This window comes from Vidua chalybeata, chromosome Z, assembly GCF_026979565.1.
Source record: "Vidua chalybeata isolate OUT-0048 chromosome Z, bVidCha1 merged haplotype, whole genome shotgun sequence".
NCBI lineage: Eukaryota > Metazoa > Chordata > Aves > Passeriformes > Viduidae > Vidua > Vidua chalybeata.
The window spans coordinates 55,161,365-55,174,654 of NC_071570.1; positions in this window are offsets into that span (position 1 = coordinate 55,161,365).

The window sequence follows — 13,290 nt, forward strand, 5'->3', positions numbered from 1 at the left end:
TGGGGTGACATGTAATGAACCAATCGGGATACAGGAGAGGAGTGGCATTCTAACAGGGTCCAATGGGATTAACAGAAGAGAAGAACTTTCTAGAACTGGGGAGTGTGTTAAGCTTTGACAGACAGCCTCAACTGGGGAGGGAAACAGCATGTGATTGACAACTTTTGCTATATTGAAGTTGCCTCCCAAGGGAGGGCGGGGACCCCTCCCACAACTCCCCCTTTTTGGTTTATTAAAAAAACATTTCCCATTGTCCTAGTTAACAATTTCTTAAAGATGGTTAACGCAACAGAAATTAAGAAAATTATGATTAAAACCCAAACTAAACCTTTAACAATTGGAATGGCCCACCCAGGAATACCCCATTGAGAAAAGATCTTGTTCACAGCGTCCACAGCCCCAGTTTCAGTCTTTAAGTCCTTCACTAACGCCTGGATCCGCTGGATGCTGGACTTTGCCAGCGTGACCCAGACGTTCTCTTTGGGCTGTGGTACGATCCAGCTTCCTACTAGGTGACTGCTGCAGGAAGCCGGTCACTGCAGGGTGTTCTGGCTGCTGCGACTGCCATTCTGGGTGGACCAAAGTCTAATAAATAGACATATAACGGAAATAAGAATAGTGACCCCTTTGAATCCCCATCCTCCCCCGTGTAAATCGAAATAGTAACAAAACAGAAAACAAAATCAGGTCAGGTATGAGGGAAGAAACGGTGAGGAAAGTGGTAGGACGGAAAAGGGTGAGGGATGGTAGGGGATGGGGTCAGAGGGTAAACAGTCCAAGCGGGCGGGAAATGCAGGTTCGTTATTAAGGTCCTGATGGCGGTATTGGCTGGTCTAGTCGTCTTCCTTTTTCTTCGACTCCACGCGACGGCGGTTTCTGATGGAGCTGGCGTCTCGGGGGAGTGTTCCGGGGGTTGGCTTTCTGTAGAGATGTCTTCCCGGTATGGTTTGATGAATTTTCCGGGGATCCACCTGGGGCCCTGTTCTGTTGAAACACATCCATACCCTCTCCCCCACGTTATTAGAGGGTATGGACCTTTGATAACTTTAGACTCAGGGTCTTTTATGAGCACAGGAGGCCTCTCCTTCAACTGCGCCCTGGTGTTATTATGGAAATGGCGCAGGATTGGGGGGTTTGGCTCACAGTCTGAACAGTTCATGAAATTGAGAACATACAGGGCCTTGCACAACCTCTCTACAGGGCTCGTGGTGATGGCCGAATCGTTTTGTTGTTCTAATAATTTCTTAATTTCCTGGTGTTTTCGTTCCACGATTGACTGCCCTGTAGGGTTGTGTGGAATTCCAGTAACATGGTCAATGCCCCATAGTTGCACAAATTCCATGAACTGTTTGGACACAAACCCTGGTCCGTTATCAGTCTTTATAGTTTTTGGGACACCCAGAGTGGAGAAAGCCATATATAGGTGTTTTATAATGTCTTTGGTTTTTTCCCCCGTATGTGTGGAGGCGAACACTGCCCCCGAGAATGTGTCCACCGACACGTGGAGATATTTGAGCCGCCCAAAGGAAGGAAAATGAGTAATGTCTGTCTGCCAGATGTCCAATGCTCCCAGTCCCCGGGGGTTAACCCCCGTCGCTACTGATGGTAATGCGTGGGACTGGCAGTTGGGGCAGGTGGCTAAGATGGCTCGCGCCTGCTCCTTAGAGATCTTAAATTGGCGGCATAGAGCTGGAGCATTCTGATGGTAAAAGGCGTGGCTCATCTTAGCCTGCATATGAACATCTGGCAGGGTGGGTGCCAAAGCTGCTGAGTTTGCGGTGTTCACTAACATAGCCAGAGTATCCGCTCTCCGGTTGCCCTCGGTGATGTCTCCTGGCAGGTCTGTGTGTGACCTAACATGCAAAATATGATAAGGTTGCTCTCTGTGGGAGATCAGCCAAATTAGTTCTGAGAGCAAGCTATAGAGCGTTTTGTTTTGAATTTCTTTGAGCAGGGCATGTTCGGCCCGCTCTGCTATCCCGGCTACATATGCCGAATCAGTGACCAAATTGAAAGGTTGTTGGAATTTTCTGAAGGCTCTCACAACCGCTGCAAGTTCAGCGATTTGGGGGGATCCCTGAACTATTTGGACGTCAGATTCCCACTTCTGACTGTCCGGGTCCTTCCAAGTGATCACTGATTTGTGGGATCTTCCTGACCCATCAGTGAACACTGTGAGAGCATTTTTTAATGGTATTTTGCTTTTAAAAATTTTTGGGGCCAGATATAAAGTGTCTTTAAATAATTTGTGCTTGGGGTAGTGTATCCGAATTTGACCAGGATAGCTGTCTACTGAAATCTGCAAATTTTCATTTGTTTGTAAGAGGAAATCCAATTGGTCCAAATTTAATGGTAAATAGATGCATGCTGGGTCACACCCTGCGAGGGTCCGGAGGCGCTGGCGGGCCTTAATGATTAGTTTAGCCATGATTTCAGGATATGTTGTTACTGTTTTGGCGGGTTGGTGGGGGAGGAACAGCCACTCGATGATAAGGAGTGGGTCTCTCTGGCTGTCGTCCCACTGGAATAGCAGGGCGTGTAAGTTGGGAGACTTACCCAGGATGGCACACTGGATTGGGAGGGACCGCGCGACCCGATGCGCCTGGCGGGACTTGATAGCAGCTGCGACTCTCTCCAAGGCCTCACGGGCATCCGGTGTGAGATGTCGTGGGGATGCCAGGTCGCCGTCGCCTTTCAGCAGGTGGAAAAGTGGCGACAGCTCCTCTGTGGTGAGTCCCAGGAGAGGTCGGATCCAGGTGATGGTACCACAAAGCTGCTGCAAATCCCGCAGGGTCCGTGGGTCGTCCTTGATGACGAGAGACTGGGGCGCGACGGTCCTTCCCGTAATCAGGAAGCCCAGGTATTTCCAGGGGGACGACAGCTGGATCTTGTCTTCCGCAATTTGAAAGCCCGCAGCTTTGATGGCTTTAACTGTCCTGTCTAAGGCTGCTTGTAGATATGTTGAGCTAGCAGCACAAATCAAAATATCATCCATATAGTGAAGGATGATGGCCTCTGGGAAAAGGCGACGAACTGGGGAAAGGACCTGTGCCACAAAGGTTTGGCAGAGCACCGGAGAATTCTTAATTCCCTGGGGCAGAGTGGTCCATTGATACCGTTTGTACGGCTCACCTCGGTTGATAGACGGAACCGAAAATGCGAACCTGGGAGCATCTCCGGGGTATAACGGGATGTTGAAGAAACAATCCTTGATATCAAGGATTGCGAGCTGCCAATCCCGGGGCAGCATAGAGGGAGAGGGAAGGCCCGGTTGCAAAGGTCCCATATCTTCAATAACATCATTAACCCTGCGTAGGTCTTGGAGCAGGCGCCACCTGTCTTTGCCGGGTTTTTTAATAACAAAGACAGGTGTGTTCCAAGGGCTGGTGGAGGGTATTAAATGCCCTAGGCGCACCTGCTCCTCTACTAGTTCGTTGAGCGCATTAAGTTTTTCGATTGGCAAGGGCCACTGGTCCACCCACACCGGTGTATCAGTTTTCCAATTAAGCGGTGGGGAGGTGCGCTCCGCAGTGGCCCAGACTAAAAATCCCACGCAGGACTAGGGATGTCGAGACGGGCACCCCATTGGGACAATACGTCCCTGCCTAATAATTTGATGTTAGATGCAACCACAAAAGGCCGAATTGTGGCAACCTGGCCCTCCGGCCCCTCTACACACACGAGGTGCTTACTGCGTCGGGAATTGACGGCTCCTCCCACGCCGGAGATTGTGCCACAAGGGGACACTAACTCCCAGTCGCGCGGCCACTCTGCCTGAGGGACGATGGTAACGTCCGCACCGGTGTCTGCCATCAGGTCCAACGAAATGTTTTTCCCCTGAAAGATAAAAGTAGTTTTAATGATTGGTCTTTGTCTGCTAACGTTCTGAATGAAGAAAGCAGAAGGGTCTTGATCTGTAGGAAAGTCTGATATAATGTTGCAGCCAGTGACATTGAAGTGCATATGTGAGATGTAGCCAGTGTCCTTGTAGTGCATATGTAAGATGTAGCACAGAGCTAAAGGAGACCCTCTCGGCAGAGAGAACAGAGGATGATGGCACACCACGGAGACGTTGAGCTCTGCCCCTGGCTCGAAGTAGACGACCTCCGGGATGATGGTGAGGTCGTCCGGCGTGCTGATGGAGTCCCCGATGAACAGCACTGTGACGGGGTGGTCACAGTATGGTGGCGGCAGGAATCCTACCGGGACACGGACCAAGTCCTCATCCGGAAACATGATGTGGATGGAACTCCGGAGGACTTGGCGGTGGGCACTGTTCAGTTGTTGAGTCCGTCTGAGGAGCCGGAGCCCGTCCTCCTGGCTGCGGATGTCCGGAGAAACGTGCCGTTGGGGCAGTGGTTTTCCGGGAGCGATGGCAGCGCAGGGCGTTGGGACGGGCCATTTGTTGTCGTAGCGCGGCCCCTCAGCGCGCTCCGCCTCCCGTTTCCCGGCCGATGATAACGAGGATTCCTGTAAGGTGGTCTCGGGGAGGGGTTATAATGAGGGTAGGACCTCTCTGGTGGCCAGTGTGGGCAATTGGCTTGTATATGGCCCAGCTGGCCGCAGCCGAAGCAGCGCGTGTTCATGAGGTCCACCATTGCCTCCCCCACACCCCTGCTCACCGCAAACGCCACAGTCTGCTCCATCGATGCCGCTTTTGTGCACGCCTCGACCATCTTGGCGATGGTCGGCTCCGGATCCTGGGGGAGAGCTCGCAGGATCTTCTTTGTCTCCGGGTTAGCGTTGGTCAAGGCCATCTTACGCAGCAGTTCTTCTCGAGCCTCGACGTTCTCAATCTGCCGGTCTATAGCCTCCTTTAACCTGTCAATATACTTAATAAAAGTCTCATCAGGGCCCTGGAGGATGGATGTGAAGTTCTGGAGAGGGATGGTTCCATCAGGTATTTTTAGTAGGGCCTCCTTCCCAGCTTCTCGGATGTCATTTAGCAGGTTGTCGGGAAGGAGGATCTGATCTTCTGGTTTACTAAATTCCCCTTCCCCTGCCAGCGCCTCCAGGCCCTCGGCGCCATCTCCCAGCACCTCCTTAAGGTCGTATTTGGTTAGAATAAGTTTTAATAGCTTTTTCCAATGTATTTCCCACAGAAGAAATTCTGTGGGGGACAGCAGAGCCTTTGCTATATATCGAATGTCATGCTGCACCAAAGTATGTCCAGTAAACGTAAGGTCCAATATGTTTTTAAAAAATGGGGAATTTCTCCCATAGTCCTTGGCTGCCTTCCTCAATTCCTTCACCTCCGCATATGGCAGCTGTTCCCACCGCGGTTCCTTACCCCTCTTGAGCCTGATCGGTGCCACAATTGGGCCTAGATCCCTGGCGAGATCTAGGTCCCCATCCCTAATTGCCTTGGCCCTTATCCGGGCCCAGCCCTCCCCTGGCTTGGTTGTCGGCCGAGGGTCGTCACTGTCCTCATCCTCTTCTGAAGATGAGGCAGGACAGGCTAGGGCTCGAAGCCTCTCCCTTGCCGGTGGGTCCTGGTTATGAGGGACCCTGCAGGCCAAGATGGCCTGCTTCCGGCAAGGCCTACTTCCGGTTCCGGTAGCGTGGGAACCGGAAGTGGCAGGAGAGGGGGCGTGGCCTGACCCACCCACTGGGGCATGGCCTGACCCACCCACTGGGGCGTGGCCTTCTGGTAGGCCTGTCCCACCCACCAGGGGCCCGCCCAGGGGTGTGGCTAGGGAGGCAGGGTGGGAGGGTCCCGACGTCACCAAGATCGACGCATGATGGGGGGTGGGACCCGACGCGGGGGCGGCAACCGACGAAGGGGGCGGAGATGGTAAAGTGGCGGGAACCGGAGGGGTTGAGGAGGAGGAGGCACCATTTTGTGTCTCAGGGCAATCAGCCACGAGGCCGCCGCCATTTTGAGGTATTATTAAAACAGAACTGGAACTGGGAGTAAAACTGGGGTTGGGGGCATGAGGATCGAGGGAATGGATAGGGCTCGTGCTGGGGTGGCCAGTCCCAGCACAAGAGAAGGACAGAGTGGAACGGGAGGCAGCAGGGAGACGGTAGCAACCCTGTGCCTTATTTTGGCAGGATCTATCTCCCGATCCACCCTTAGGGGAAATGGGGTTAGGAGCGAGGGGGGCGGAATAAGGGGTAGGAAAACTGGGACCCGAACTTTCCCCTTTTAGTTTAACTAAATTAAAAATAATATCATAGATAGGAAAAAATCTCCCGACCCTAAAATTCCCAGAAACTTGTAAATCATAAATATAACGCCCAACTTTTCCCCAGAATGAAATAGAAAGAACATCCTCAGTAGAGGCATCTGGAAAATGATCAAAAATGAAAATAACAAAAGATTTAAGGACCCGCTTATTAAAAGAAACATTCCCCAACTGAAGGGTAGCTTTAACTTGGCAATAAAAGTCTCGTCTTGCAGGGGAGAGGCAGTTACCCATCTCCTCGCTGCAGAAGAGAATCCCCACCAGAGCAAAGGAAAAGGAAAGGAAAAGATAAGAGCCTGCGTCGGCTGCTCTCCTCGAGCAGCTGCACTCACCCAACTACGACGCGGCGAAAGGAAAGGCTGAGGCGGGGTAGTGGAGCTCTGCTGGTGTCGTGGAATCCGGGGCTTCCCTTGAAGCTGCAGAATCGGATGTCCACGACTTGTCAGCAGATCCAGGAGATAGGAGTCTTCTTAAAACAGAAGAACAGCTACTCCTGGGATTGGCGGCGAACGGCGCTTTAGTCCCGCAGCGCAGGGTCACAGATCCTCACGCGGCAGGAGACGCTCGTCGGAAACCGGGGCAGCGATCACCGTGTTCGCGGCGCCAATTGTATAGAATTTAGGTCCTCCGGGGGTTCCCTGGGTTCCCAGCCAGTCCGGGGGGTGATCCTCGGCTGGCCGGTCCGCAGGGAGGGGTAGATGTAACCCGGAAAGCTCCACCAAATAAAGACGAGACGTCTCCCGAGCAGCAGGATCCGAGAAGTTTATTGCCAGGAGCAGCAACCTCCCGAAGGAAGAGCTGACTTCGGGAGCACAGCATTCGGGCGGGACCGAGAATATAAGGGCAGAGGGATAGGAGTGGCTAGGGCACAAACCAACCAATGGGTAAAGGGTAGAGGGGAGGAGACGGGATGGGGTGACATGTAATGAACCAATCGGGATACAGGAGAGGAGTGGCATTCTAACAGGGTCCAATGGGATTAACAGAAGAGAAGAACTTTCTAGAACTGGGGAGTGTGTTAAGCTTTGACAGACAGCCTCAACTGGGGAGGGAAACAGCATGTGATTGACAACTTTTGCTATATTGAAGTTGCCTCCCAAGGGAGGGCGGGGACCCCTCCCACACCTGCTACTGCTTTCCTTAACCTCCTGAGAAGGAAGATTTTAGGAGAAAGCCTAATGTATTCTATCCAATGATTTCGTAGGAGTTTGATGTGAGTTTCTGACTTTTTTTATTTTCATAGTTTTGAGTAAGTTTGGGTTTTCTGATTCATTGATTAACATTTATTTTTGAGAGGAGGTGGGGAGGGGAGGGAGGGGAGAAGGTAGGACCATTCTGGCCCCACGACAAAATGTGATCCTGTAAACTGGTTACAATAAAATAGCCATTATGTGTTATCAGAAAGTAAATTTCCATCATGGTCTATTGCCCATTCAATGCAACAAATTTCAAATGATAGAATATGAAGGGAAAGAGGTCTTAAAACAATGATGATACTAAGACTGTTTAATTTATACTTTTTTTCAGGTAAAGGTTGGACAAAAGATGAAATTATTTTTATAGACTTATTAAGGTATTTAATTGCCATTGTCAGTTGTTTGATTGTAACTCTTCTTGTATTTGGCTGGAAAACTGATATGGTTTCTTGGAAACAAAGTTATGTCTTTAAGGAGAAACTCTAGCACAAACTTCTGATAAAACTCTTGTATTAAATGCCTAAGTTAAACAAGTTAAAAGAGTTGCTCCACTTGGTCAATCTACAATATAACCTGAAATGCCAAAGGTTTTGAAAAAAAAAAAAAAAAAAGTGATTTTATGCATTAAAAATTGAACCAATCAAGAAAACAAAGAATCAGTATCTCTGCCCTGAAGTGGAATATGATCATTTAAAAAATTTACATCTCAAATTATTTGAAATTTAAAATAGTCATAATAGTCTATTTTTTAGCATCTTTAAAAATCAATTATTCCCAGAACTATGAATCTCCGTATTATTTTCAATGCATTGTGAATATTAATCTTCATAAATCAGTGGAAAAAAAATTATGTTGATCATATAATGGCAGCTGTCATGTATAGTAAGACCATTCATTAGGATGACAAAATTCAAAGCAGGAAGCACTGTACATAACAAAGTACTAGGAAATACACTAGAATATGAAGTTCAGCTCCTGGGAGTGGTCTGGAATGACCTCTCCCTGTCTTCAAACTCTTAACTCTGAAACTAGATATGAGGACATGCTGATCCCAGACTGCAGCAGCACTTTGTTTCTGCCTAGAAACAAATTTGAGGCAAAATAATGCATGAAACAATTTGGACAAATTGAGCAACAGTCTCCAGACCCAGCTCTCAAAATTAATTAAAATTTCTTCAAGGTTATTTGCCTCTAGTTTCTTTGCATGATCTCAGCTCTTATTATGTAGAGATGGAATACAGAAGTCCTGCTCAAAAAGATGAGTGTTGGAAGTATTTCACTGAAAAAGGGTGACCAATCAGTCTAGGACTGCGATTTCAATAATGGGATTTTCACTGTGGTGAAACACTGCCATAAGATTTGATTATTTCAGCTGTGTTTCAGGTCGAGATGTGAGAGTTCCACACTTGGTAAATAGGGACAGTATCTGCTTGGACCTCACAAAGCCTACAAGCTATCCTGCTATTTTAAAATACAGTGAATGAAGCCACATTCTGAATTTTATTAGCTGCAAATGGACTGTGAGTAGTCAGCATGGTGGATTTACCTGCATAAATCAAAGGTAAATACATTTGACCTTGAGAAAATACACCTGAATATAAACCTATCAGGTTTGTATTTGTGGTCTGCCTTATACAATCACACATTGAAAAACACATAAGCTAAAAAAAAAAAAAAAAAAATCTGCCATTCCTTGCTTAGAGAGGGCTTCAATTTCCACTTCAGGCCTCCAAAATGAACTGGTTTTCATCACTACCTCAAAGACTAAGATTACTTAAACTATATTTTAGGGAAGGAATGTATAAGGAGTCTGTTTTGATAAGTTTTTGCAGACTACTTCAGTCAACAAACTACTTCAGTCTAACCATATCAAAAACATACATGGTAGGCCTTGATGTAACTGATACACTCCTTAGATAAGGAAAAAAAGCCATTCTTTGAAAACCAGGATATTAATATATGCTACATGCAACACCAACAACAACAAAAAGAGAGAGAGAAAAAGAGACTAATCTTGACAATATATTTTATTCTAATTTGTTACACTGCCTTTGGTTAGCACTTTCCAAAGGAAAGCACTTTCCAGGGAAGCATCTGACAGACCTGCATGTGCTAGGTATGCCCCACAAACATTTTCTTTGTGATTAACTGTTAAAGACTTACAAACTTGCTACTTGTCTAGCCTGCACTCACCTTTATAAAGGTAAAATTGCTTAATACCTTTCTCCAAGAATTAAGACAATATGATTTAGATGTTTGCTAGAACACCAGTAGCGTTCAGAAAACAAAAATTACTTGAAAATTCTGTAAGTGCAGGGGGAAAGAAAGGATATTAAGTTTTTATTAAAACAGGTAACAGGATTGTTATCAGCGCATCAGTTTCCTATTGCCTGCTGAATGAGGATTCAGGACTCTATAAACGATACACTGTCAGAAAAAGCCTCTGGATGTACAGCAATAGCAAAATAACAGCTCCATTTTCCTGTAGAACTTAATTTTACGAAGCATTTATTTAAGAAATGCAAGGTAATAAAAATGTGTGAATGTATGTGTATGTGTGTGGGCATATGTGTATGGATATGTTTTTTTTAAAAGGTTCATTTTTTAAGCTTGAGTATACACTCTTGTATATCACTCTTGTATGTATGAAGTAGCCCTAGAATTAAAAGAAAACATACTAGAGCTTTTAGCCTATTCTCTAAAGAGATAGTTTTTGTCCAAAATAATGAAAACCACAAGTTTTGATGTTAACAACATGTGCCGAATGTAAAAATCAGTGATAGTCACTTCTTGTCTCATGTAACATCTCAGTTTCTGCTCATAGAGGAAACATTAGCCAGAGTTTTCATAATGTGACTATAAACCTGAATATAAACCTATCAGGTTTAAACCTTGAAGTGCAGATAGGGTGGAAACTGCAGAAGACATTTGTCCACCAAAACTCATCCCTTCTGAGTATTTTCACTGACTTGCACAGTTTTCTCTCAGTCACACTCACTTGAGATGAAAATGAGACCTAATGTTTTTGTGACGCTCACATGAGTTTTAAACCCATTCAAACTCATTCATATTTTAGCAAATATAGTCACACCTTGAATTTTTTTGCCTGCAGCAGCTCCCACTTTCATCCTTCTGATAAGAATTAAGGAGGAAAAAAGTGTGCCACGCTTCTTTTCAACTTCTGTGGATTAGAAGTAAGACTATGTATTTGGAAAAATTGAAGACATTGACATTATTGACATTGCAGATGGCAGAGGAAAGGTTTTGTCGCTGTCTGCGGGTGGCTTTCCCTCCCTACTGAAGGGTGCTTCCCCAGGCAGGTGCTGTCAGGGTGCCTGCTGACAGTGCCTCCGCTTCAGGCTGTGCTGACAGTTTTCTCAGCCCACCAGACGCCAGAGCCCAGATGTTGTAGTAGTTGCCTCACCAGAGACAAGAGGACTCTCCGCTTGGTCAAATCCACTGGGGTTTATTGAGGGTAGGTCCAAGGGTCCGGGAGCAGTAGAGGTGGATAGCGTCAGAGACAGGACAGGAGCAGAAATACAACCACTAGTGAATGGATCCAAGGGTGGAGAGCAACAGGTGAGGAAGTGTCCAGGTTATATCACTGGGCAGTAGTAGGAGGGATCGGCATACAAATAGTCCAATGGGAAGAGGCTTCAGGGGAGGAGTAGGAATGGGGTGATACAGGCAGAACCAATAAGGGGGAAGGGAGGGAGTGGTCTTTCTGGGAGAACCAATGGGGGAACCAGGAACATAGAACATACCAGAACTGGGGAGTGTGCAGCACTTGACAGACAGAAATTCATTTGCAAGGAGATGCAGGGAGTCCTGGGAAATTGCTTCACTTCTTCACCCTAACTTAAACAAGGGTTTTCTCCCAAGGCATCCCAGCGCTGTTTTCCCTATGGGTGTCTCCCACAACTGTCAGTCCAAGCCTATCCCTCACAGCACATCCCTCCCAGTAGCTGGAAGTTTAAATCACACATAAGTAGTCTACATACTTTCCTTAGAGCAGCTTGGCACAGCCTCAGCTTAGGTGGGGATGTTATACTACTGCTAGTTATACATGTGACTGGAGAAAAGCAGAGATACACAATCTGGGCTTCACCTAGCTGCAGTGAAAAGTGCTACGCGCAAGTGCTCATTCCTGCCAAGGCCTTTGCCAAAGTCTTAACATTCATGAAGAGGAATCTATGGAACTAAAATCTAAATGAGTGGCCCAGGATGCTCATCCTAAGCAGTAGGATAATTAGGTTTTTCCATACTAAATATAGACCCAGCCCATACTTCTTTTTTTTCCCCATTTCTGTCTTCTTCCTAGAGACAAGTTTATAACTTTTATAATTTAACCCTTTTTACTTGCATTTTCCCATTTCCTTTCATGGGACAGCTTATAAGCACAATGTGGGTTGCACTTGATCAGAAGAAGAAAAAATACTCCTCTTTTGTGCATTAAAAAAAAATCCTTCTTTTCATTCCATTCATTCCTCAATGGCTTTTCATCTCTAGTTAAGTCTAGTTCTCAGTTGTTCTCCTCACTTTTCCTTATGTACTTGTATATCTACATCCATCTACAGAAATGAACATTAAACTGGCAGATCAAGAGTAAACCATTAAGAGTTGACTGTAGCACTCAGGATTCCCTGTTTCTGCTTCATCAGGTTTAGATTGTTTGCTTTTGTGGAGGACTATATCAGACCACAAGCAAAGTTGATCAGCTTTTAAGGTTTCATTTAAAATTCAGAGTACTCAGTGACCGTGCATTCGCAATGAGACAAAGCAGTAAGCACGAAGAATGCAAAACCTATTAGTCTTCATTTAATACCAGCAAAGTCACTATTCCTCTTTCATGTACTTGATTGGCAATTTTGTGTGCATTACTTTCACAAAGTAATGTTTTGTATGAGCAGACCTTTGCCAATAAAATGTCACAATGCCTAAAATGAGGAGAGTAAAATATCTCTAGTTCCTTTTTTTACATAAAATCACAATAGATTCAATATTACATAACTACAGAGACTGAGAGAGTGTAAAGAATGTGAGTATGCCTTGTGCCATTAAAATAAAATGTATGAAACTCTTTATTTATTTAATTTTACTACAAACACTCCAATGCAAAGTGTTAAACACTGGAATCATGTAGATCTATAAGAAAAATCACAAAAATCAGAGGGGATCACAAAACCTAACAATTTCATGAAAGCTGTTATGAGTGAGGGCATTTAAAAGAAACAGTAAATATTCAAATAATTTTTGGGTACAGTTGGTTGTGTATTGCCATTTAAAATATTGTGCTGCTGTCATCTATAAAATGTATTTTCTTTGGGTAATTATCCAGTCATTTAAAAATTTTAAAAGGAACAGTGATCAAAGTTCATCATCAGGCACAGAATGTGATAATGACACTTCTTCACTCCAGTTCATAACACCCAAGGGACAAAATAACATAATTTTTTGATGAAGATACATGTGACCTTGGTACCTCCCTGAGCTCAGTGAAGAAATTCCATAGTTTGTGTCGGATAATGAGTACATCCTTCTGTAGTTGCTGGTAAGGAAATACACTTCTCCTGGTTTCTACTTGAGAAGAACTTTACTGAACGCTTCAGTCTGCAGAAGCAAACCAAAAGCCAAAGCCTGTTCACAGACATGTTCAAGACACATAATTAAACTGTGTCTAATTCATAACTCTGGGGTCAAAGCTTATGCAGTGCTTTGAGACTCTTCAGGTAAGGAGGCAATAAATACCATGATAATAAACCTTGGTCTGCAGCAGTCCTGCAAGGATAGTTGATACTAAAGTGGCCATGATAGAAAAATCTGCTGTGTAAAATCTACCATGAATATTTTGGAAGGAAGTAAAACGTCAATAAATTTATTTTAGAAAACATGTTAAGCATATTATT